This window comes from Ursus americanus, chromosome 8, assembly GCF_024610735.1.
Source record: "Ursus americanus isolate L20-20 chromosome 8, mUrsAme1.1.p, whole genome shotgun sequence".
NCBI classification, from domain to species: Eukaryota; Metazoa; Chordata; class Mammalia; order Carnivora; family Ursidae; genus Ursus; species Ursus americanus.
In genome coordinates this window covers 40,277,991-40,302,388 of record NC_142134.1, presented here as the reverse complement: position 1 = coordinate 40,302,388, position 24,398 = coordinate 40,277,991, and the positions used below count along the sequence as shown (strand labels likewise).

Sequence of the window (24,398 nt, the reverse complement as noted above, 5' to 3'; positions counted from 1 at the left end):
ACAAAATGAATGCTAAAAAAAATAGATAAAGGAGACATACTGTAAAGTAAAATAATACAGAAAAACTTAGTGGAAAGGCGGGATCTGGAATTCTACCAGAAGGCGGAATAGGATTTGTACTGATACACAAGGAGAATTCCTATGAGTGGGGATTTCCAATGACGAGTGCTGCGCAAATTGTTGTTTCATGAGCAAATAATTTATTCATCCAGCAATCTATATTGAGTGTCTGCTATGTGTTCATCACTGGGGATACAGCCATGCATAAATCAGACATGACCCTAACCTTCGTGGAGATTATAGTGTACTGGGAAAAACTGAAACTAATCACACCGCAGGGAATTAAATTACTATTGGGAAGTTATATTTAAATAGAAAGTTTACTTGAAAAAATAACATCCAACAATATACCTCACTAGGACTCCTCAAAACTGTCAAGGTTATCAAAAATAAGGCAAGTCTGAGAAACTGTCATAGCCTAAGGAGACATGATGACTAAATGTAATGTATTCTGCATAGGATGCTGAAACAGAAAAAGGACATTAGGTAAAAACTAAAAAAAATCTCAACTATAGACTTTAGTTAATAATAATGTATGGAAAGTAATGAATGCATATTGGCTCATTAACTATATAACAAATGCACCATTTTAATATAAGATTATCGAAAGCACGCTGACGGCACACACGTGAGTTGTGTCTTTCCATAATGTCAGTTTTATTTAATCATGAAGCAGGATTCCAAACTCAGATGACATTTCACTACGCATTTAACTGGCTGACTCAGTTGGTAGAGCATGCGACTCTTGATCCTGGGGTTGTAAGTTCAAGCCCCACACTAGGTGTAGACATTACTTAAAAATAAAAAATAATAATAAAAATCTTTAACTTGGCTTCATACACGTCACACAAAGCAAAGCACAGTACAAAGTCGCACAACAAACAAGATACAAGGGATGGGAAGCTAACCAAATGCAAAATCAGTCCTGAGCACACAGTTGAGATGAGGACTCAGTCCAGTTCGGGTCAGCTCTTGGCACATGCTGCTTATCATATTCAAGTAGAGTAGAATCTGCTATGTTCAGAGATCAGTCAGGCAGAGCCTTGGGTGGCAGTTGCCTTTTTGATGTGGTCAGAACTGAGAGGGTCAGTGTCTGAAGAATCTGACAGTTTGCTGCAAAAGTCCTCCCTGTTAAAGCGGTTTAATCAGTCTTGGGCCTTTGCAGGCCCCTTCTGGTTCTGCTAGTTATCAGTCCTGGGTGTCGTCAGCCTGTGCTGGCTCCAGCGATATCTGGTCTTAGCTGCACCATCCTCAGCTGCTTACCTCACTACTTGACATGTGTGACTCCATCTTGCTCCCCACACAGATGTTAACAAGAGGGGAAACTGTGTGTGTGTTGGGGGTGTTAAAAAACAATACTCAACCAAGTAAGTTTGAAGATCTAATTGTCTTTATTAGGGGATTCATGAATCGGGCAGCAGCCCATCTAGCAAGTAGAGAGGAGCTCTGAAGGGGGATTGTGCAAAACGGAAGGTTTTTATAGGAGGGAGGGAGGGGCAAGAAAATTATTAGTAAAAGAAAAGAAAGGATTGTTCCAGGCAAGATCACCTTCCCTTTGGGGGTGTGGGAAGAAGGCAGGGGGTCTCGGATTACCTCATCACTCTTTAGGGGGTGGAAAGGGCTCCCATATGACAGATTACCTCGCTGGTACTTATCAGAAAATTCCTGACTGACAGTTTAAGACTATATTATTTCTGGGGGAAGTTGAAACTGCATTTAGGTTTGGGATTAAGCCCCGGTTTGGCAGTTTGGCCCCCAAGTGATGCCATTTGGGCCTGTGGTTTTCTTTTTAACAGGAGAGAAAGTGTATGGGAACTGTGTACTATCTGCTCAATTTTTCTGTAAATCTTAAATGGTTCTAAAAAAAATAAGGTCTAGAAGCTTAAAAAAAAAACTGTTTTCACTGTCAATAAAAACAAATTATTTATGATAAGCACCAAGAATGCAAAAAACCGGTGTTTGTTGTTAGAGTCTATAAAGTCTAAGAATATGTTTTCCTGAAGAAATCACATACAAGCTGAGACTTGAAGTTTGAAAAGGAGTTGGCTAAGAAAAGAGGAAGTCAGGATCCTTCTAGGCAGAGGCCACAGGGAATTCTAAGACTGTGAGAAAGTTAAAAGCGAGGTCAATGTGGCTGCAGCAAGAGCCTTAGACACTAATGATAAGATGGAGCTGTGACTGCCCTAAATAGACCTTGGGTACCAAATCAAGAATTTTAAAGTTTATTCTAAAGACAGAGGAGAACCATGCACTCCATCACCAATATTATCAGCACTGGTACGTGAAGCTCTGCTGAGCATGGGCCTTCTAGCAATGAAGAAAACAAAACCCCTGCCCTCATGATGCCCCCAGTGGCTGGGAGGGGGTATGCAAGAGGAAAGAAGACAGGAAAGGGGACAGAGCACCAAAAGGCTTTTGGTTTTACTCTGAGATGAAGGCTTTTGACCAAGGAATGACTCGACCTTTGTGCGTTATTTATAAAACCTCACTTAGGCTGCTGCACCTCCTTGCCATCCATTCCCCCGCATCAGCCCAAGTGACCTTTTGCAAACAGAATCAGAGCTGCTCCTTCTCCTGCTTTAAACCCCTATTGTTTCTGCTTGCACAGAGACAGAAATCCAAACTCCTAGAACACTCAAAGAAACTAAACACTTAAACACTGAAGAAATTTCAGCAAAATATGTCTATCTGAAAAAAAAATGTGATTTTTTTTTCAAATCCATTTTACCTACAGTGATGGGGGGGGGGGTAATTCCCTCTCCAGATTAAACCAGGTCCCAGAGGAATTTTAGACATCAGTCTGCAACGACCTGAATATGCAAACTAATGTTCTTTATCTATTCTACCAAAACCCTTATCTCTATTTAAAGACTTCCCTCTGTAAAAAAATGGGGGGGGGGGGAGTTGTCATTGTATCCTGAAACTATATATCACAAATGCACAAATAGACAGGTTAGTGAAACATCCTCTTTATTTCTTCCGTACTGACTTCTTCTACCTTTCTATCCACCCAGACCCTACTTTGGGGAGATTTCCAACAAATTCAATTTGATCTTTCAAGTTGATTTGGTGGGTTTTATATCTGAGCAAATTTTGCTATTATCTTTCTAGGGTACACAATCCAGTGAAAATGATAAGTAAGTATATTTCATTTGTATAACCCAATGTAGACTTAATTGCATTATGCAAATATTTAATTTTGGTTTTGGAATGCTTTAAAATTTTTAATTAATGGAATTCTGGGAAGTTATTAAAAAGAACTAGATAGGGGCGCCGGGGTGGCTCAGTCAGCTAAGTGTCCAACTCCTGATTTCGGCTCGGGTCATGATCTCAGGGACATGAGATTGAGCCCTGCAATGGGCTCCTGCTCAGCACAGAATCTGCTTGGGAGTCTCTTTCCCTTTTCTCTCTCTCTCTGCACCCCCCAAATAAATACATAAATAAAATCTCAAATAAAAAAAAACGCAAATAGATCTGCATAAAATAACAGGTTCAAGATATATTATTAAAGGAAAAAAAAGTTAAAAAAATAAAAGGAAAAAAGTTTCAGGACAATACAAAATAATTTTAGCTAAAAATGCTTATTCTGTATGTATATTTATATATAGTTAGAAAAAAAGCCTGTGTAACTAAGTGTGTAACTATTGACAATACTTATTCTTGAGCATGAGTAATATGTAAGATGTTAGTTTTCAGGTGCACAGTTCTGAAATGTTTGATGTTTTATACAGCCTGTTTTTTTTTTTTAAGATTTTATTGACTTATTTATTTGAGAGAGAGCGTAAGTGCACATGTGAGCAGGAGGAGGGACAGAGGAGGAGGGAGAGGGAGAGAATCCTGAGCAGACTCCATGCCGAATGTGGAGCTGGACATGGGGCTCAACCTCAAGACCTTGAGATCATGACCTGAGCAGAAATCAAGAGTTGTCCGCTTAGCTGACTGAGCCACCCAGGTGCCCCTGGACTTTCATTTCAAAATGATCTTATACTTGCTGATAAGTTTTTGGTGACTATTCTTAAAAAAAAAAAAAAAAAGTTATGCTGTCTTTTGCAGCTTAAATTAAGGACAAGTTTACCGCCTTAACTGTAATTCCCACTCCCTTCTTTGGGAAAAAATAAGGGCTAACCCAGTTCTTACTCATTTACTAACCAAGCCCAACTTAGTACTGATGAATAGTTGCTCTGCTTCCAAACCCTGTAAGTGAGAAAGGGTAGATGGCACCTGACCACAGGCCAGATAAGTCTGGGGGACTATCATGTGGGCATGTCAGCATTCGAACATTCCCAAAAGGTCACTGAGACTGTCCCCCTCTCTCACTGCACCCCTGCCCCCACAGAGACTGTATCTAGGTTTGTGGGATGGATTTCCCCCACAAAGTCACTGTCTCTCCTTAGTAAGCCTATCCTGGCCAAGAACCGTGTTAGGCATCTCTTGAATGGATCTGAGCTGCCTTCCACCTGTTCCCTCATCCTAGCACTTCTAGTAATGCGTTGCCATTTTTCTATCACTTCTCAGTCTGTCCTCCCCACTAAACTATGAGTTTCTTTCTACTCCTAAGGCCTAGCAGGGAATGCGTTCTTTATCACTTCTCAGTCTGTCCTCCCCACTAAACTATGAGTTTCTTTCTACCCCTAAGGCCTAGCAGGGAATGCGTTCTTTATCCAAATAAGTATTTGAATGCCTATTCTGTACCAGGCCCTTTGCTAGGTGCTGGAATTACAGTGATGGCCAAAACAGTAAAAACAACCTTACGGAATTTACAGTCTGGTGGGGGAAATTAGTGGTTTAGTAAATATACAAGTAACTAACTAAAATGGTGTTTAAGGCCACTACACCCAAGGACTAACAGAGCATATAGAGACTTAGGAGGACTTGGTCCAGTTCACGTGAAGGCTTTCTGAAGGATTAATACTTAAGCCAATTCCTGAAGAATGAGAACAGGTAGCCCAAGCAGACTGTGTCTGTGTTGGGATGGAGGGAGGTGGAGCACTGAGGCCCGGAGGAAGCCTCCAGGTAGTTGGAACGGCACATAGAGCTAGCCGGAGCTGGAAATGGCCAGTGTGCTGGAGCGGATAAGAGGAGGGGCAGCAGCCCAGGTCTGGGCCAGATCTGGCAGCTCCTCACGCACTGCGTGGAGCAGCTTGAACATCGCCCTACAAGAAATGTGAAGGCACTAAGGGGACTTTAGTGGAGGAATGATGTGATCAGATCTGCATTTTAGAAGTTGACTCTTTTAGGCCACCAGAGGGAAAATGGAATGTAGAGGAACAGGAATGGGCAAAGGAAGATGAATTAAGGCAAAAGGTTATGGTGGTTTAATGAGTGTACATTGAGTGAATGAACTTTAGGATCAAAGTATAGGATGTAAGGCCTGGAAAGTCCCCAAAATCCCATCCAAGTTTTATTATCTCAGTTAATGAGAAAACCGAGTCCCAGAGGGGCACCATGAAGTATTCAATGCTGCACAGTTTATTCACAGCAGAGCCAGGACTGCAAACCAGTTATGCATTTTGTTTCTTTCCATGGAACTCCTTACGTGACTCAGCAAGTTTTTGAGTGGAAAAAAAAAAAAAGCAGTGCTTCACTAAGTGATGAGTATATGGAGTTCATTGCACTATTCTTTTTTTTTAGAGAGAGAGAATGCACAAGTGGCAGGTGCGGGGACGGAGGGGCAGAGGGAGAGGGAGAGAATCTTAAGCAGGCTCCACACCCAGCAAGGAGCCAACTCGGGGCTTGATCTCATGACCTGAGCCAAAAATCAAGAGTTGGACGCTCTACCGACTAAGCCACCCAAATGCACATCATTGTACTATTCTTTACTTGGATGTTTGAAAATATTGATGATAAGCAGTTTTATAAGAAGTACTGCTTTAAAACCATTGGGGGCATAGGTCAAATGCAAAGCCTTTGAAACCATTTGGCAAAGGAAGACAGTCCATGGGGACGCCTGGGTGGCTCAGTTGGTTAAGTGTCTGCCTTCAGCTCAGGTCATCATCCCAGGGTCCTGGGATCAAGTCCCATGTTGGGCTCCCTGCTCAGCCAGGAGCCTACTTTTCCTCTGCCTGCTGCTCCCCCTGCTTGTGTGCTCTGTCTCTCTCTAACAAATAAATAAATAAACTCTTTAAAAAAGAAAAGAAAACCAGTCCAGGGCTTCCTGGCACTATTGTACTTATATAATACCCTCTAGTTCCCAGCCTGGTAGACTCGGCTGGGTGATATGAGGACTGATTGCCCTGCCATAGATAATGCCAGACTGCTGGACTCCATGACACTTGCCTAGAGACACCCAACCCTTCCTTCGTTCTTCTATAAAATTGGGAGTCCATGCTGTCAAATGATAAAAGTAATACAATTTCATAACAAGTTTTACGTCCTTTGTTCAAGGTAAAACAATCCATGGATTGGGGAAGTACAGTGCCTAACAAGCAGTGAGCACTCTTCCCAAGGGATTTGGGGCAAGAGTCAGTCCTACAGAGTGTTAGAAGAGGAAGCATAGGAACAGGGTGTGATTGGCTAGGAGGTTGGGGATTTCCTTATAAGACTAGCAGGTCCTTAGGGCAGGGACAAAAACAAACAAACAAACAAAAACAAACAAACAAACAAACTAGCAGGTCCTATTTTGTAGGGTAAGCTAGCTGAGTGGAGGATTGTGATTGGTTTATGTTAGGTTTCCTTGACAGTGAGGCATTTCTGGTAAATGCCAGCTATCAACCTGAATTAGGAGGTAAACTGGGGCAAGTTTGAATTACCTGGAATTGAATTTATTTGGAAATCACAGAATTGAAATTTGAGAAACACATGCTGTAGCAAGCTAGAGGGTGTTGAGGGTTTGGGATAGGCTGTATTAATGCGTAGGGAATATAAAGAGGGGGAAGTCCAGCCAGAGTCCCAAGAGTAAGTTAGGTGGCTTGAGGATGAGGAGAGATTCTTTTTTTTTTTTAAGATTTTTTATTTATTTATTCGACAGAGATAGAGACAGCCAGCGAGAGAGGGAACACAAGCAGGGGGAGTGGGAGAGGAAGAAGCAGGCTCATAGCAGAAGAGCCTGATGTGGGGCTCAATCCCAGATCGCCGGGATCACGCCCTGAGCCGAAGGCAGACGCTTAACTGCTGTGCCACCCAGGCACCCCAAGGAGAGATTCTTGGTAGATGTCCCTCAGCCTTTCATTTATTGGAAATCAGTCCCTTGGTTCTTAAATTTCATTCTTCTGAAAGCATGGTCATGGGCTTCTCTATTTCATATCCTCTGCTTCCATTTTAGATTGAAATCCTTTCATGAGGTTTCCTTAGGTTTGTGACCTGGGCTGGGCCACAGGGGCAGCTTCCCCTTAGTGGGTCCCCATATACAAATCACCTTTATCAATACTTTTTATAGAGTGGATGTTGTGAAACTAAAGTGAGTCCATGTATGTCCCATATTTCCTGATCAATGAATGCTTTTTTTTTTAACTTTTCCTTGAAACTGAGTAACCAAGTCTCCACAGCTGTCTGCATAAACCACCAAGCATGACCTATTTATGATTTATATTACATAGTAAAAATAAACTTGAAGAAGGTCTGTTTCTTCTTTTTCATTTAAGCTGGGGATTGTTATTCATTTAATAGCTTCAGAATATAGAAAGCAAAGATAATAGTTTATATTCACTGAAACAATTTCATGGAAGGTGGATGAGTGGGTGGGTGAGGTCATCTTATTTGCTTTCAGTATGAAATCTCTGTTTTGTAGCATGGCGGTTGACCATTAAAGGGAATAATTAGGTTTAGCTATCAGTTTCTTTTCTGAAGTGACTGGTGAGGTGGGCCTTCTTTGGAGGACATGATCAAGAACTCTTCAAATAGCACCCTCCATTTTACCTTCTTCCCAGTTTTCTGTACCACATAGATTCTCTGGTATCCAGAAAACAAAGTTACTCATCTTCCTATTTTGTCTCCTTTAAAAAATTTTTTTTCACCCCAATCTTATACTGGTGAAGGCAGATTCAAAGGGGCAAACCTTGGGGCGCCTGGGTGGCTCAGTAGGTTGAGCGTCTGCCTTCCGCTCAGGTCATGATCTCAGGGTCCTGGAATCGAGCCCCACTTCAGGCTCCCTGCTCAGCCAGGAGCCTGCTTCTCCCTCTCCCTCTGCCCCCCATCCCCCCCCCCCCGCCCCCGTTCATACTCACGAACTCTCTCACTGTGTCTCAAATAAATAAAATCTTTAAAAAAAAGCAAAACAAAAAAACAAAGGGGCAAACCTGGTGACACATTGTAAGTACCAAATAGTTGTTGAGTGAATGAAGCAATTCATAAGCAAATTTGAGCCCTAGAATTTAAATGTAACTTAAAAGGAGCATATTATAGAAGTGCATATTACAGGAAGTGAAAGTACCCTCCCATAAGCCTGTTCCACAAAATAATCCTGGCTGATATTTTGACCAGTAGCTTTACTAAAAACACCGGACTGAACGTTCTTGTGTATCTCTGTGCACCATGGAAGGTTATGTGGGGTCAAGAGCTGTGTCTGTGTGTGTGTGTGTGTTTATTTTGGCAGTGCCATGTCATTCTCCAAAAAAGTTGCAAAATTTATACTCCCCATACATAGTGTTGTGAGATGGCCCACGATTATTTTATTTTACTTGAAAAATTCTGATTTCCTAGATTATAAAAGTGATATATATTCATTCAAAAAGAGCTGGAACAATTTGGAAGCATACAAAGTAGAAAATTAAATTTTACAAACCATAAGAGACTCTTAATCATAGGAAACAAACAAGGGGAGGTGGGTGGGAGGTTGGGGTAACTGGGTGATGGACATTAAGGAGGGCATGTGATGGAATGAGCACTGGGTGTTATATAAGACTGATGAATCACTGACCTCTGCCTCTGAAACCAATAATACCTTATATGTTAGTTAACTGAATTTAAATTTAAAAAAATTAAATTTTGCTACATCTAATTTTTGGGATTATTAAGACAACAACATGGTCAATATAGTCACTTCCCAAAACCAGTTTCACTCTATCTTTTCTTCTTTTTCCCCAGCATATGTAAACAACCTATGTCACTACTAAGAAATTCTGGGAGAGATATGCCTCAACCTTCTAGGCCTTGAGTACCCTTATATTTTGAGGCTCTACTTTACATCCTACCACTCATCTTCAGATGTACACCATCAAATATTATATGTGTGTGTTTGTAATATATAAAATGGCAATGAGTTAAATCTTAACTTTTTTATCTAAAAAATACTTGGCTATAAGTAACTAATTTATCAGCTATAATTTCTCAATTTTTCTGCATACTCAGGATTTCTTAGGAGGTGAGAAAAATCTAGCCTATAAGCTTTTTAAAAAATAACATTTTAAATAAATGGTCAGTTTATTAAGTTATGTCAACTTAATGTATCTGTAGACATTTCATTAAACCTTTATCGATATCTGTCTTACAATTTATTTTTCAAAGTTGGGAGCATAAACCTCTGTAGGCATAGCTGATCTGGCTTAAAAAGGATCATACCAGGCGCCTGGGTGGCTCAGCTGGTTAAGTGTCTGCCTTCGGCTCAGGTCATGATCCCTGGGTCCTGGGATTGGGCCCCACATTGGGCTCCCTGCTCAGTGGGGAGTCTGCTTGTCCCTTTCTCTCTCTCTCCCTCTCCCACTGCCCCTCCCCCTTCTCATGTGCTCTCTCTCTCTGAAATAAATGAATAAAATCTTTAAAAAAACCATCACAGGGCTTAGTTCAGGTGAGAGAATTTTCTGGAAGATACTATTGATTGTTTGGTGGCAGACAGTATAAGAGAATAGAACAGGAAAATGACTTGGTTTTTTACAGGTTTCCAATCAGCCTTCTGGCCATGTCTATTTCACAGTGAAGAAAGGGACAAACAGGTGCATTTTCTTTTTTTTTTTTTTTAAGATTCATTTATTTATTTATTTGACAGAGACAGCCAGTAAGAGAGAGAACACAAGCAGGGGGAGTGGGAGAGGAAGAAGCAGGCTCATAGTGGAGGAGCCTGATGTGGGGCTTGATTCCGGAACGCCAGGATCATGCCCTGAGCCGAAGGCAGACGCTTAACGACTGTACCACCCAGGCGCCCCAAACAGGTGCATTTTCTATACGAAGATTGCTGCTCAGAAAAGCAATGAAGAAGCATAATACCCAGGCTAGTGGGTCTCAGCCTGGGCAATTTGCTCCCCAGGTAGGGTTGCCAGATTTAACAAGTAAAAACTTTGGAGGTAACACAAATATTACATGGGGCATACTTATAAAAAACTATTTGTTGTTTATCCGAAATTCACCGTGTAGGGCAACCATATCCATAGGAGACATTTGTCAATTTCTGCAGTTACAACTCAGGGTAGGGGTGCGTGGTACTAGCATCTAGGGGGAGAGGCCAGGATGCTGCTACCACCCTAGAATGCAAGGACAGTGCCTCTACGATGAGGAATTATCCAGCCCAAATGTCAGTACTGAAATTAAGAAACTCATCTAGGCTAACTGACATGTAAGGTATTTGCTGGGTTGAATGTGTTTCAAGTTATAAAATAATAAAACTCATTATTATTAAAAGATTCTGGGGCGCCTGGGTGGCTCAGTCATTAAGCATCTGCCTTCAGCTCAGGTCATGATCCCAGAGTCCTGGGCTCGGGTCCCACATGGGGCTCCTTGCTCAGTGGGGAGCCTGCTTCTTCTCTCTCTGCCTGCATGTAGTTCCCCCTGCTTGTTCTCTCTCTCTGACAAATGAATAAAATCTTTAAAAAAACCCAAAAACCTCAAACAGCAAGAAATGTATTAATTGAAGGCAGAAGTCTTCTGTCAGCCTACTTCCTAAATCACCACAGTTTGAAACCCAGATATTTTTCCATACCAATATATACCCTTTTTAAAAAATTAAAAAGTGGCTCATACTCTATGTTCTGTTCTGAAAACTGCTTTTTAAAAATGGCACGATGTGCCTAAGATATCTTTTTGTATCAATATACATTTCTATTTTGTCCCTTTTATTTTACTTTATTTTTTTAAAAGATTTTATTTATTTATTCGACAGAGATAGAGACAGCCAGCGAGAGAGAGAGAACACAAGCAGGGGGAGTGGGAGAGGAAGAAGCAGGCTCATAGCAGAGGAGCCTGATGTGGGGCTCGATCCCATAACGCCGCGATCACACCCTGAGCCGAAGACGGACGCTTAACCGCTGTGCCACCCAGGCGCCCCTATTTTACTTTATTTTTTAAAGATTTTATTTATTTATTTGAGAAAGAGCACAAGAGAGCTCGAGCACGAGCAGGCTCCCTACTGAACATGTGGGGCTCTATTCCAGGATCCTAGGATCATGCTCTGAGCCGAAGGCAGACACTTAACAGACTGAGCCACCCAGGTGCCCCTATTTTGTCTCTTTTAGAGACTATTCCTATGACTATGTCTAAAACCAATTTCCTGTTGATGGACACTTGGGCATTTCCAGTTTTTTTTGCAATTGCAAATAATGCTACAGTTACCATCCATATATATAATACATTATATATATAATACATTATACACACACACACATATATATATTTGTAGATGTTTGCAGATATTTCTATAAATTCTTAGAGATGGAATCGCTGGGACAAAGAATAAGTACAATGAAATCTTTGAGCGTAGTAGCCAAATTACCCTCCCAAGAGGTGATACCCATTTACACAGCAACTTACAGTGTAAGAGACTGCTTAGAGTTTTCTTCCTGAGAATAATTAATTTAGGTACTTTACATCCCCCCACACCCGTGCCACTGGAATTGAAAAAGCAATACAACACCAGCAAATACACCTATTTGAAAGCAAAGGAAAAGCTCTCATTGTGGCCTCAAATCTATTTCTGCTCTTCTGTGTTCCTTTGCATCTGAAGGAGGCTGGCCTTTGCCAGCTGTAGTTCCCAGACCTCCTGGAAGCTGGTATCTGACTGGGATGGCTAATGGGAAGCCCTGGCAAGAGACTGCAGCATGAGGAAGTGAGAAGTCTGGCATTTTCCCCCTCTCTCTGTCCGGTGAAGTGTACTCGCCCACCAGGCCAGTGATCTCTCCCTTTGCTCCACCTCTTCCAAGGCTCCGCCTCCTGCTAACCAGCCCCCCTGTGGAGGTTCTTGCACCTGTCGCACACCCCTAGCTGTTTGGCTGCCCTATTCGGCTACTGAGCTCTTCCACCGCCTCTGTAAACAACCCCTTGCCTCCAATTCTCTCGGTTTTAAATACTTAGAAATGGATTCCGTTTCCCGATAGGACCCTGATTGCTACACTCATTACCTCACCATCCTGGCATTATTTTCTTCCAAATCCTCATGTATTTTGACATGGTCACAACTGTGTAACTTAATATTTTGTCTTCTGTTTCCTTCATTTAACATTATATCATCAACATACAATATAAGCACGTTTTGGGGTACTTTTAATAATCATATTTAATGGCTGCAGAGTACCTTGTTGATGTACCATGAATCATTAATCTAATCATTTAATGTGTTTGTACTATAAAATTGTTAGCCATGAGAACTGAAAGCATTCACTTTCTTGTCTCTGGGTTAAACAATTCTGGGATCAGACAGAAATAACTTAGCTATTTGCTCTGTGAAATTCTTGCTCTTGGAAGATATGACTGTGAACCAACTAAAGTAGGTTACTAATCAAGATTAACAACTGGCTCGTTAATACTTGTTTTAATACTCTCACCTTGCTATGCTCACTAATCCTCAACTATTATATTATAAATTCTGCTTATTCCCAACCAGTTTCCTGTCCTCCCAAACCTATTGAAGTCATCTAACCTGGGCCTAAAACCCAAAAATACCCTCCTCTGAGTACTAAGGTTCTGTCAAGGTGATGCTCACTCTCCCTGCAGTATTCTAATAAACTTCGCTTTGCTTGATCAGCAAGTTTTTCTGGTGGTCTTTTGGGAGATTAATGATTGACAGCAATAAGTTATATCACAGGATTATCATGAGCAGTGAATGGAATCAAGTATCTGAAAGCATCTCTAAACAATAATGTACTTTCCCACGCATGGCAGACTGCCTCTAAGATGGTCCTAATTATCACTTCCTTCCTCTTTCCTTTTCTGGAGATCAAATGTGATGTGAGAACCTTGAGCAGAAATGCAACAAACTGACATTTAATGAACACTCAATATGTGTCAGACACTTCTGTGATCTCATTTTGTTCCCACATGAGTCCTGCCAACATGGCACGATTATTCTGATTGTCCAGATGAAGAGAGGTAGGCTGAGGGAGGTTAAAGAATTGGCTTAAGGTCTGACTCTAAATGGCAAAGCCAGGATTCCACCCAGGTCTGTCTGACTCAGCCTGTACTTTCCCTCCTGTTATGACTTTACTTCCCAGACTTGTATTGTTTTTATTGCAATTATAGTAGGTGAGGCTGAGATTTCAGGGCAGGAGGCTGGTCAGCTCCTTTATAGAACCCCACAGGGGAAAATAACATTCTAGAGCAGCCCTGATCAAATAGAAATATAACACAAGCCACATACGTAATTTAAGGTTTTCTAGTAGCTGCAACTGAAAATAATAAAAAGAAAGAAGTGAAATTACATCTTTAAACTTTTCATTTTAAAGTAATTACAGAGTCACAGGAAGTTGCAAAAATAATACAGAGGGGTTCTGTGTTCTCCTTCCTACTTTCCTCTAATGAGAATATCTTGTATAATTATAATATAAAAGCAAAGCAAAGAAACTGACATTGGTACAATCCACAGACCTTATTCAGATTTCATTAGATTTACACGCAGACAGGGGCACCTGAGGTGGCTCAGTCGGCTAGCAGACAGGGGCACCTGAGGTGGCTCAGTCGGCTAAGCGTCTGCCTTCAGCTCGGGTCATGATCCCAGGGTCCTGGGATTGAGTCCCACATAGGATTTCCTGCTCAGCAGGGAGCCTGCTTCTCCCTCTGCCTGTGCCTCTGCCCCCCTCCCCCCGCGCTTGTGCTCTCTAATAAATAAAAATAACATCTTAAAAAAAAAGATTTATATGCAGACAGAAGTGTCCCATCTCGACCATGATTTCCTTTGTGGTACCCCCTTATATTCAGCAAGCCACCACCCCACATCCCATTCTTTTTTTTTTTTTTTTTAAGATTATTTGACATGAATGTTTTTCCCACTTTTTTTTTTTACTTTTTATTTTTTTTAAAGATTTTATTTATTTATTCGACAGAGATAGAGACAGCCAGCGAGAGAGGGAACACAAGCAGGGGGAGTGGGAGAGGAAGAAGCAGGCTCCCAGCAGAGCAGGGAGCCAGATGTGGGGCTCAATCCCAGGACCCTGGGATCACACCCTGGGCCGAAGGCAGAGGCTTAATGACAGAGCCACCCAGACACCCCCCCACACACATCCCATTCTTAACACTTGGCCACATCTAATCTATTGTCTGTGTCTGTAACTTAGTCAATTGGAGATGTTACATAGATGGAATCATGCAGTGTAGTAGTTTCCCAGGGCTGCTGTAACAAATTGCTACAAACTGGGTGGTTTAAGACAATAGAAGTTCATTTTCCCATAGTTCTGGAGTCAGAGGTCCAAAATCAAGGTGTTAAGCGGGGCCAGGCTCCCTCTGAAAGGCCTCTAGGGAAAGCTCCAGTCCCAGTCTCTTTTAGCCTCTGGTGGCCTGTGGCCAGATCACGCCAACCTCTGCCTCGGTCTTCACAGTGCCTTCTCCTCCATGTGTCTTTCATAAGAACACATGTCAATGGATTTTGGACACACCCAGATAGTCCAAGATAATCTCCTCATTTCAAGATCCTTAATTTAATGAAGTCTGCACAGGCCTTGAGACAAGAGTGTGTCTGCCATGTGCGGCTGGAGTTCATCAAGTGAGGGCAAGAAGAGGAGGGGATGTAGTAGATGTTAGGGGAGAATAGTAGGAGAAAATGCAAAAATTAGAATACTAGTTAAGAACTTAATTGTGTCTTGAAGTCAAAGTATGGGGTGAATATTATTACTATTAAGTTGTTTTCTTTCTTTTTTTTTTTTTAAAGATTTTATTTATTTATTCAACAGAGATACAGACAGCCAGCGAGAGAGGGAACACAAGCAGGGGGAGTGGGAGAGGAAGAAGCAGGCTCATAGCAGAGGAGCCTGATGTGGGGCTCGATCCCATAATGCCGGGATCATACCCTGAGCCGAAGGCAGAGGCTTAACCGCTGTGCCACCCAGGCGCCCCTATTAAGTTGTTTTCTGAGTACGAACTCAATGTCAGGAGAAATTAAATAATTTTGACATCTATGCTAAGTCATGGAAAATCCAAGTGAACTGTCCTTTGTCCTAAATCTAGAATATGTATTTTTTTTTAAAGATTTTATTTATTTATGAGAGACAGCCGGCGAGAGAGGGAACACAGCAGGGGAGTGGGAGAGGAAGAAGCAGGCTCCCAGCCGAGGAGCCTGACGTGGGACTCAATCCCGGAACGCCAGGATCACGCCCTGAGCCGAAGGCAGACGCTTAACGACTGCACTACCCAGGCGCCCCTAGAATATGTATTTCTAACTGCCACATTCAGTGTCTCAATCCTCTCTGGACAGCGTGAGGTAAAACCAATTTTTCCCCTTCATTTCCCTCCTTTCTAGATTACAGGCAGACTAGGTTCTTAGGGAAACTCTTTCTTTCTTCTGAGCACACTACAGGAATTTACATTTCCTCTTCATCCAAGTCAATATATTCAATCTGGTAAAGGTGTGATTGTGTGTAGCACTACACAAGTGTGTAGTGCTGATTCTGTCCCTGTTTGTGTTTGTCTGTTTTTCTGAGAGAATTCATCACTGCTTATTTAAGACATTGTTGGTAGAAAGCCAAGCCCATACTTAAAAGGGTGCCAGACCTAGACTGATGCCATGCACTTCACCTTTAGTCCTGTTTTGCTCCAGCCCCAGCTGGTTTGCCCTTCTGGTTTACCTTTCTTTCTTGCATCTCTGCTTCTGCTTCTTCATGTTTCATCAGAGAACCAGTCTCTCCTCCTCCCACAATGACACATCAGGGAGGACCTTAAGGTAACTGATCTCTAGACTTTGAACTCTTTCCTTATAAACTATATCCATGGGCTGCTCTCTTCCTGCAAGACATCCTGCATTGCATTACGGAAGCTTTGCCCTAGCAGGAAGCAATTTCTCTTCTAAACTTGAAAAAGCTCTTACTATCTGTTCTTTTACTAAAGCAGAGTTTTATTTCCCCCAGCTAAACTGTAAGCTGGTGAAGGTCAAAACCTAGTTTCTACTTCTTCACCTGCCTCCTAGCCCCCAACCCCACCCTTGTGCCCTAAACAGAGGAGGTGCTTAGTAAATATATGTAGAATAAAATAGCTTTGGCGATAGAAAGTGACTTTTTAGTATAAATTGGTAGAGACTCTATTAGGAGAAAAATCATCATCATTCTTCGATGTAACATTTTGTGAAAGGATTTCAAACACATTCCAAAATAAATAACCAAACACCTAGACAAAGAAAAACTCATTTCTATTCTCTACAGGTGTATTTTTGAAAAGTCAGGCTTATTAAGGTATGCTTTGCATTCAGTAAAATTTGCCTCTTTAAGTTGCTCATTTCTATGGATTTTAAGTTTATACAGTTGTGTAGCCATCACCGTAGCCAAGATATAATCACTGACATCACCCCTAAAGTTCCCTTTTGCCCTTTTGTAGTCAGTCCCCTTCCCTATCCACCACCCCCTGGCAACCACTCATCTGATTGGTGTCTCTATTGGCTTGCCTTTCCCAGAATGTTATACAAATGGAATCATAAGGTAAGTGACCTTTTGTATCTGGCTACTTTCACTTGGCATAGTGCTCTCCAGATTCATCTATGCAGTTGCCTTATAGCTGGTTCCTTTTTATTGCTATTGGAAGAGTCCGGAATGTGCCACTCACTGTGGCATAAACATTTTTAGAAGAAGGGGCACCTGGCTGGCTCAGCCTGTGGAGCACGTCACTCTTGGTCTTGAGGTTGTGAGTTTGAGCCCCACATTAGGTATAGAGATTACTTAAAAATAAAATCTTAAGGGGCACCTGGATGGCTCAGTCAGGCAAGCGTCTGACTTGGTTTCAGCTCAGGTCATGATCTCATGGGTCATGGAATCTAGCCCCACATAGGCTCCATGCTCAGAGAGGATCTGCTTGAAATTTCTCTCTCTCTCTTTCCCTCTCCCTCTGCCCCTTCCCCCACTTGCTTGCTCTCTCTCAAATAAATAAATAAATATTTAAAAATTTAAAAAATAAAATCTTAAAAAAATTTTTTTTTTACAAGCATTTGAGTTCCTGAAATCTCTCACCTTCTTAAAAGCAGAGTCTCTCAAAAGAGCTAAAAAACCCTCAATTGTCATAAATCCCCTCCCTGGGATCAACCAGGAACATAGACTCTTTTCACTTATCCCAGAAGATGAGAGGTCCCCACACCATATCACACAGGCATTGTCACAAAACGATCACACCTCCCGTCTCTTCTCCTGAGGCCCATTTATCTTTCCAAAACCTCATTTGTCTTCCCACAAGTGCACTTTCTTCCTCCACCTTCCCTTACTAGGAAGTCATTCGTTTTCCCGTAAGCGTCCTCCTCCTCCTCCCCTGCCTCTGTTAGGATGGTGTATAAGCCCCAAATTCTAACAGGCCCTTTGTGTCACATTTTACTGTGTACCCTTCTATTTACCTTAACAAAAACAATGATTGCATTTGGTCTTTTGCTAATCTGTCTTGGTTAGACTAATTCTCAGGGCCCCAATCACTTAAACTAAGAGTACAGGGAAAGTTTTTGTTCCCTGACACATTATTCCATTGTATGGATGTATCGGAATTTGTTTGTCCATTTACCAGTTGGACTTTTGGGTTGTTCCCAGGTTTTGGACACCTTCCTACAGGGTCTTTGTATGGATGGCCTATATTTTCAGTTCTCTTGCATTAGTACTGTTAAACAAAATTCAACCAAGTGAATTTGAAAATCTAATTGGCTTTATTAATCAATTCATGGGCAGCATCCCCTCTAACAGATAGAGAGGTACTCCGAGGAGTTGTACAAAATGGAATGTTTTTATAGGAAGGAGGGTGGGGCAAGGAACTTATTAGCAAAAGGAAAGAAAAGGTTGTTTCACACTAGGTCACCTTCCCTTAGGGGGAAGAGCAGGAATCTTATCATGCAGATTACCTCACCTTTTTTTTTGGAAGGGGGGTGGGTGAAGAAGGCCCATGTGACAGATTACCTCACTGATGTTGATCAGAAAATTCCTGACTGACCAGTTAAGACTATATTTATGGGGGACGTTGAAACTTGGCTTAAGTGATGCCATTTTGAGCCTGCGGTTTTCTTTTAACAATAGGATACCTAGGGATGCCTAGGTGGCTCGGTCAGTTAAGCATCTGCCTTCAGCTCAGGGCTCAGGTCATGATCCTGGGGTCCTGGGATGGAGCCCCACATTGGGCTCCTTGCCCAGTGGGGAGCCTGCTTCTCCCTCTGCCTCTCCCCTGTGCTCATGCGAGCATGTGCATGCACGCACTCTCTCTCTCTCTCTGACAAATAAATAAAATCTTTAAAAAAACAATAGGATAACTAGACTATATGCTAAGTGTCTCTATAGGAAACTACGCAGACAGATTCCAATGTGGATTTCCATCAGTAGTATATGAGAGTTCCATTTGCTTACCGTTCTTATCAATACTTCACATTGCCAGCTCTTTTACTTTTAGCCATTCTAGTATGTTAAGTGATTATTTGAAGACAAATAAGGAAAAGGTACAGTTTTACTCATCTAAGAAACATTTATTGATAAAATCAGTGCCTGGTTTTAGCTTTGGCTGGGTTGATACACTTTGTCAGATGTTTGATCTTGTTGACTTGTGGAAGGAATATTATCATATTGAGAACATACAAACAGTTCCTTATCTCCAGGCTCTCACAGTCAGGTGAGAAAGACACAGGAAAGAACATAGGTACGGGTATAAGTTGTCCACTGCACTTTGGGAGCCTTTTGCTTCTCTGTGGGAAGAAGGGAAAGGCTGTCAGAATCTGTCTTTTAAATTAAGTCCCCTTTCCCCTAAATCAGTGTTGAGTTTTGTAGATTCAAATGTCAATGTTGGGTCTTGAGTACTTTAAAGATTTATTTCTTTTGAGAGAGAGAGAGAGAAAGTCTTAAGCAGACTCTGCACTGAGCTTGAAGCCTGCCGCGGGGCTTGATCTTGAGACCCTGAGATCAGGACCTAAGCTGAAACAAGAGTCAAATGCTTAACCGAGTGCGCCACCCAGTCACCCCCGGTCTTTAGTATTCAGGGCTTCCCTAGCCAGAGAGTACTTAATCTTAATATGAAAATAGGCTTAAAAGTAAGAGAAATGTGGATCTAAAAAGACTTCTTACCTCAAATATACACCGTTTGAACAGCCATTGAACAAAGTGGCTTGTCAGGTCCAGAGGAGTCAAAGATGTTTTTGGGAAGGGGGCCACTGGGGCTGGGGAGAAACCAAGGGAAGACTGGAGATTTCGAGAGATGAAAGAGTACCAGCCTGGCTGGAAATGTGAGCCTCTGGATCCTTGTTCCAGCTGTACCCTGACTTGAGTGCAAACCTGCACAAGCCAAATACTTGCAGGCCTTTATAGACTTTCATCTATAAAAGAAGAGCTTGGACCCCTAAGATCTCTTCCAGTTGTGAGATTTTGTGGTTTGCATACCATCTGGAAGGAGAATTCTGGGAGGAGGAACAATGACAAAGGCCAGAGTAAAGAGACAGAGTGCAGGGGAGGGGCAGAGCAATGGAGACGACAGCTCTGCAGGGAGGGAGGTGTGGCTGATATTAAACAACGGGCAACCCGAGCCGCTCTCGAGGCTCAACAGACTGTTGGGGGCATCAAGGAAAATCCAACTAGAGACTGGTGTGTGAAACTAGCAGTGTGCTAGGAATACAGTATGCAGAAGAGGTGGAGGGGAGATTTCCAACAAGAAGGCAGACCACAGGGACCAGGAATCCAGGAGCATTTCTTTATTCCTTCAACAAATAATTACTGAAAAGGGAATATTTTAGGAGAGATTCAAAGAGGCAGGCTAGCATTTAATACGTGATGGGTACTGAACTGGGGGTACTGATATGTGTAAGCGGTGTCCCCAATTTGAAAGACTGCAAAAACCGAGCTGAGATCCCCCAACCATTCACTTCACAAACTCTTGCTGAACGATGACTGTGTTATAGGCACTGCAGATAAAGAACAATTTCTCTTCTGGAGCTTAAGTTCAAGTAAGGAAAGATAATAAATAAGGTAAATAAAATGCATAGCATGCTAGTTAGTGATAAATGCTAATAAGAAAAACAGCAGGGAAGGACAACAGAATTGGATGCAAAGGGGAGGAGGTTATGATTCTAGAAGCTTGGTAAATGAGAAGATGACATCTGAATCCGGAGGGGCAGGAATGAGCAGCATGGATAGAGGGTAGTGGACCGTCTTTCCAAAGAAGAACAGCAAGCGGAACAAGGAACCACAACTGGGCTTCAAGGAGGGAAGGGAAGAGGAACAAGGGGAGAGTAGTTCAGAATATGTTCTGGGCTCTGGGAGAGGGCAGGAAGGAACCCAGCTCATTCTGGAGTCCCTTGTTCACCTCCCTTCCTTCACTCAGCATTTAGGGAACATTTCTGTGCCTCAAGCTGCAAATACTGTAGTGGGTAAGACATTGCATTCTGGTTGTCAGGACCAAAACACAAGGTTAGGGTCCAACTGGAAGTCAAGATAGATTATCCTGCCTTGAATAGAGCTGGACCAGGCCTTAGATCCCTGCCTTAAGACAACACCAATCAATATGGCTCAGGGCTACTGGTGGGTCTCCACAGAGGGCAAAAGAGAACCATAGAGAAGAAACTAGGGACACCAGTACATTGAACTTAAAATATATATAATTATACTAGGAAAAACTACACATGACTTGAAATTTCAAACAGAATAAAAAGCACTCTAGGCTTCTAAGCTGCTGAGAATTTTAGACATCACAGTCTAACCTCTTCAATTTACAGGGAAAACTCAAGAGAAGGGATTTGTTTAAGTGAGAGAAGGAAGTTCTCTAGCTTACCTGGCCTGTGTTCACTCACTCTTTTCCTTCTTTTCTTTCTTTCTTTTTTCTTTTTTTTAAATTTTGTCAGAGAGAGAGAACACAAGCAGGGAGAGCTGCAGGCAGAGGGAGAAGCAGGCTCCCAGCCGAGCAAGGAACCAGATGCTGGACTCATCCCAGGACCCCAGGACACTGGGATCACGACCTACCTTCCTCCCCTCCTTTCCTCTCCCCTCCCCTCCCTCCTTTCCCCCCTCCTACCTTCCTCTCTTTTTTTTTTCTTTGTAAACTTGATGAAACAAGGACTCAAAAAATTGGCCTCAGACTCAAAGTTGTTCCTTTCCACGGAAATCTTTAGTAAAAGGCAAAACATTTATATGATCTGAAGAGAAACCAGAGTATCCAGGGTACTTTCTATCACAACTATTTTACTCTCACTAAAAGTTTCAGAATAAGGTTATAGAGAAAGCAAAGCGGTATTTTTTAAGTTGTCTTTTAAGTTCACTTGAACTAAATGCGAAACAGAAATTGGGCCAACTCACAGAGCACAAACTTCAGAGACAGAGTTTAGTCCCTGCAGGATCAATTACGTGGGGAGGAGATTCCTGGAAGGGTGAACAGTGACAGGTACTACTGAAAATGCAGAGAGCGTGGGAGAAACACCCAAAACATTAGTCCTTGACACACCAATGTCTTTCCTTTGGCTGGTAACAGCAAGAGTGGAAACGAAATTTTTTAACATCAGGATGGAGATGTTGTACCCCAATTTTCATTCACAAACCTTGAGTTATGTAACATGTAAAGCAGATAATTGAACTTCAGCATAACATTCATGTGGGTTCAGCCAAACTAAGCTTTTTCTAGAGGAAAAAAAAAAATGAAACATGGTTAGGAATTAAAAGCACATGAAAGCACAGAAACATTATGCCAAACTTTTTTTTTTTTTTTAAAGATTTTTTATTTATTTATGTGACAGAGAGACAGCCAGGGAGAGAGGGAACACAGCAGGAGAGTGAGAGAGGAAGAAGCAGGCTCCCAGCGGAGGAGCCCGATGTGGGACTCGATCCCTGAAAGCCGGGATCACGCCCTGAGCCGAAGGCAGATGCTTTAACGACTGCGCTACCCAGGCGCCCCATTATGCCAAACTTTTGAAGTAAGTCTCCAGAGAAAGTGTTATTAAGAACATATGATAATTAAAATTTAAAAATTTATGAATTAAATATATAGGAAAGAGTCCATATTCTCAAAATAAGAAAACCAGAACTCATTCATGTGTCAAAGTCTTTACCTTGCAGAAGATCTTAAATTTTGGATGCAGCAAATTATACGGTCTCTTGAAAAACAGTTAAGAATTCAAGTTCATAGCACCAGCTTCCCCCCCCCCAAGGAAATTTTCTATTGATTTGTAACTTGGCCTTGAATTTGACCTGTGGCCTTCATGTCATAATAATTTGGGTCACTCTGAATATGCCATCTCTTGAACAAGGGCTTCTGCTAATTTTCAATGAATGCAGCTGCCAATTTGCCAATCTTCTTTTTGCATCACAATATGTGGGAATAAATTCACAATTAATAAAACATTTCCAGCAAGCAGTCGGACCGAGGAAATGAAGGACATTTATCTAGTAAGTTTAAGAAGAGATGTTTCATTTTTGCCTTTTGGGAGATTAAAAAAGGGAAAGAAAACAGTTTATGCCTTTGAGGGCTTTGACAGAGGCCAGAATTGTTGCTTGGGCTACAGCATCTAAAAAAGCCATGCAACTCAAATCAGATTTTAGTTAAAAAGAAAAAAAAAAAAGAAATAAAAAAAGAGAAATGTAGACAAGTTTGTAGCAGACTAAATCAGTTTTCTTTTCTTTCTTTTTTTCTTTCCTTTCTTTCTATCCTTCCTTCCTCCCTCCCTCCCTCCCTTCCTTCTTTCCCTACCTCTCATCCTCTCCTCTCTCTCTCTTTCTCCCCCCTCTCCTTCCTTTTCTTCATTTCTTTCTTTCTGGTTCAATGAAAATGAATACCGCTTAAGTCTGATTCACAGGGGAGTGCTTACATTTGATATTAAGTAACCGGAGCCTTGGTGATGAAGCCCTTAGGGCCTTTATTCCATCTTGCATCTGAAGGTGCATTAATTAATGATATACTGTCCTAATATAGGGAGATGAGGGTCCTACTTGGGGTGTAGACTAGGAAAGTGAGGAGTGTGGAAGCTGTATCATAAAAGAAACAAGTGAAGGAACTTGAAAAAGGAGGAACTGGGGGAGCTGGAGGAGGAGTTAGGCAAGTCTCAGTTGATGGGTTTTGAGCTTGCTGTTTTCACTGTGTAGAATGTTCCTTCCCCTACTTTCCACCTGTTGAAATTCTCCTAATTCTGTAAGGGCAGATTGGATAATCATCTACTGTGAGAAGTATCTAAATTCTCTTAGCTAGGGATCATCTCCCTACTCTGAACCCCCATAGCACTTGCTGCTACCTCTATTTTAATCCTAGTGATAGTCCGACTTATCTAGATCAGGTTGGTCAGGGCCTTGAATGCTACACTGAGGGGTTTAAGGAAGCCATTAAATTTTTGAGGGTGGGCATGATTTAGGGTTCAAAGGCAGACCTAAGAAGGCATTTCTGGTGTAAATGGAAGGTCAGGGGTACATGAGACGACATTCTCTCGCTCTTTCTCTTTTAAAAGCATATTACTATGCTCCCGGTGTTATGCATGGCGACTCCACTTTATAAACGGGGAAGCCAGGTTACTCTCCCACACGTGGTGACCGCCTGCTTTACCCTCCTGTAATCCGACGATAATTGCTCCACTGAAATCGTGTTTTGAAGGCTCAGGGATGACCTGCTACCTGCCACGTCTATGGACTTGTCCCGTCCCTCGGTTGTTTTGAGTCCACGATCTTCCCGAGACATTTTCTTCTCACAACTCACGAACTGACTGCTTTTTCCTCGCTTATTAAAATTTGGGATGCATTTTTCCGCGTGATCTTAACGAAGCTTAATTAGTTAAGGGTGGCTATGGGTGGAGATTTCGAGAGATTCTAAAGGGTATTTTCGAGCGCTTTAAACTTGAAAGGCGGGTGACAATAGTTCTAAAGAGAACGGTCAAAGCCTGCAGATTTTTCTTTTAACAGCTCTATTCTCATCCTTGCACGCCAGGGCTAGGGGGCAACTTTTCTGTTGTTTGTTTATGAAAGAAATCAAGAAAGGGACCGGGGATCGCCTCTTTTTTGACCCAAGGGCAAGAGTGAGGGGCCGGGCGGATTAGGTGCGGCTCCCCCTAGGCGCGCCCACAGCCCAGCCAGGGCCCAGAGCAACCCCCTTCG

General features: G+C 42.1%; 1 non-coding gene across 1 annotated transcript; it reads right to left on the bottom strand.

Moving 5' to 3' along the window:
* Positions 1-21,370: 21,370 nt before the first annotated feature.
* LOC123804106 (U5 spliceosomal RNA) lies at positions 21,371-21,486 on the bottom strand. Its single transcript, XR_006783071.1, has one exon. It is a non-coding gene; the product is annotated as a U5 spliceosomal RNA (small nuclear RNA).
* Between the last annotated feature and the right edge of the window lie 2,912 nt (positions 21,487-24,398).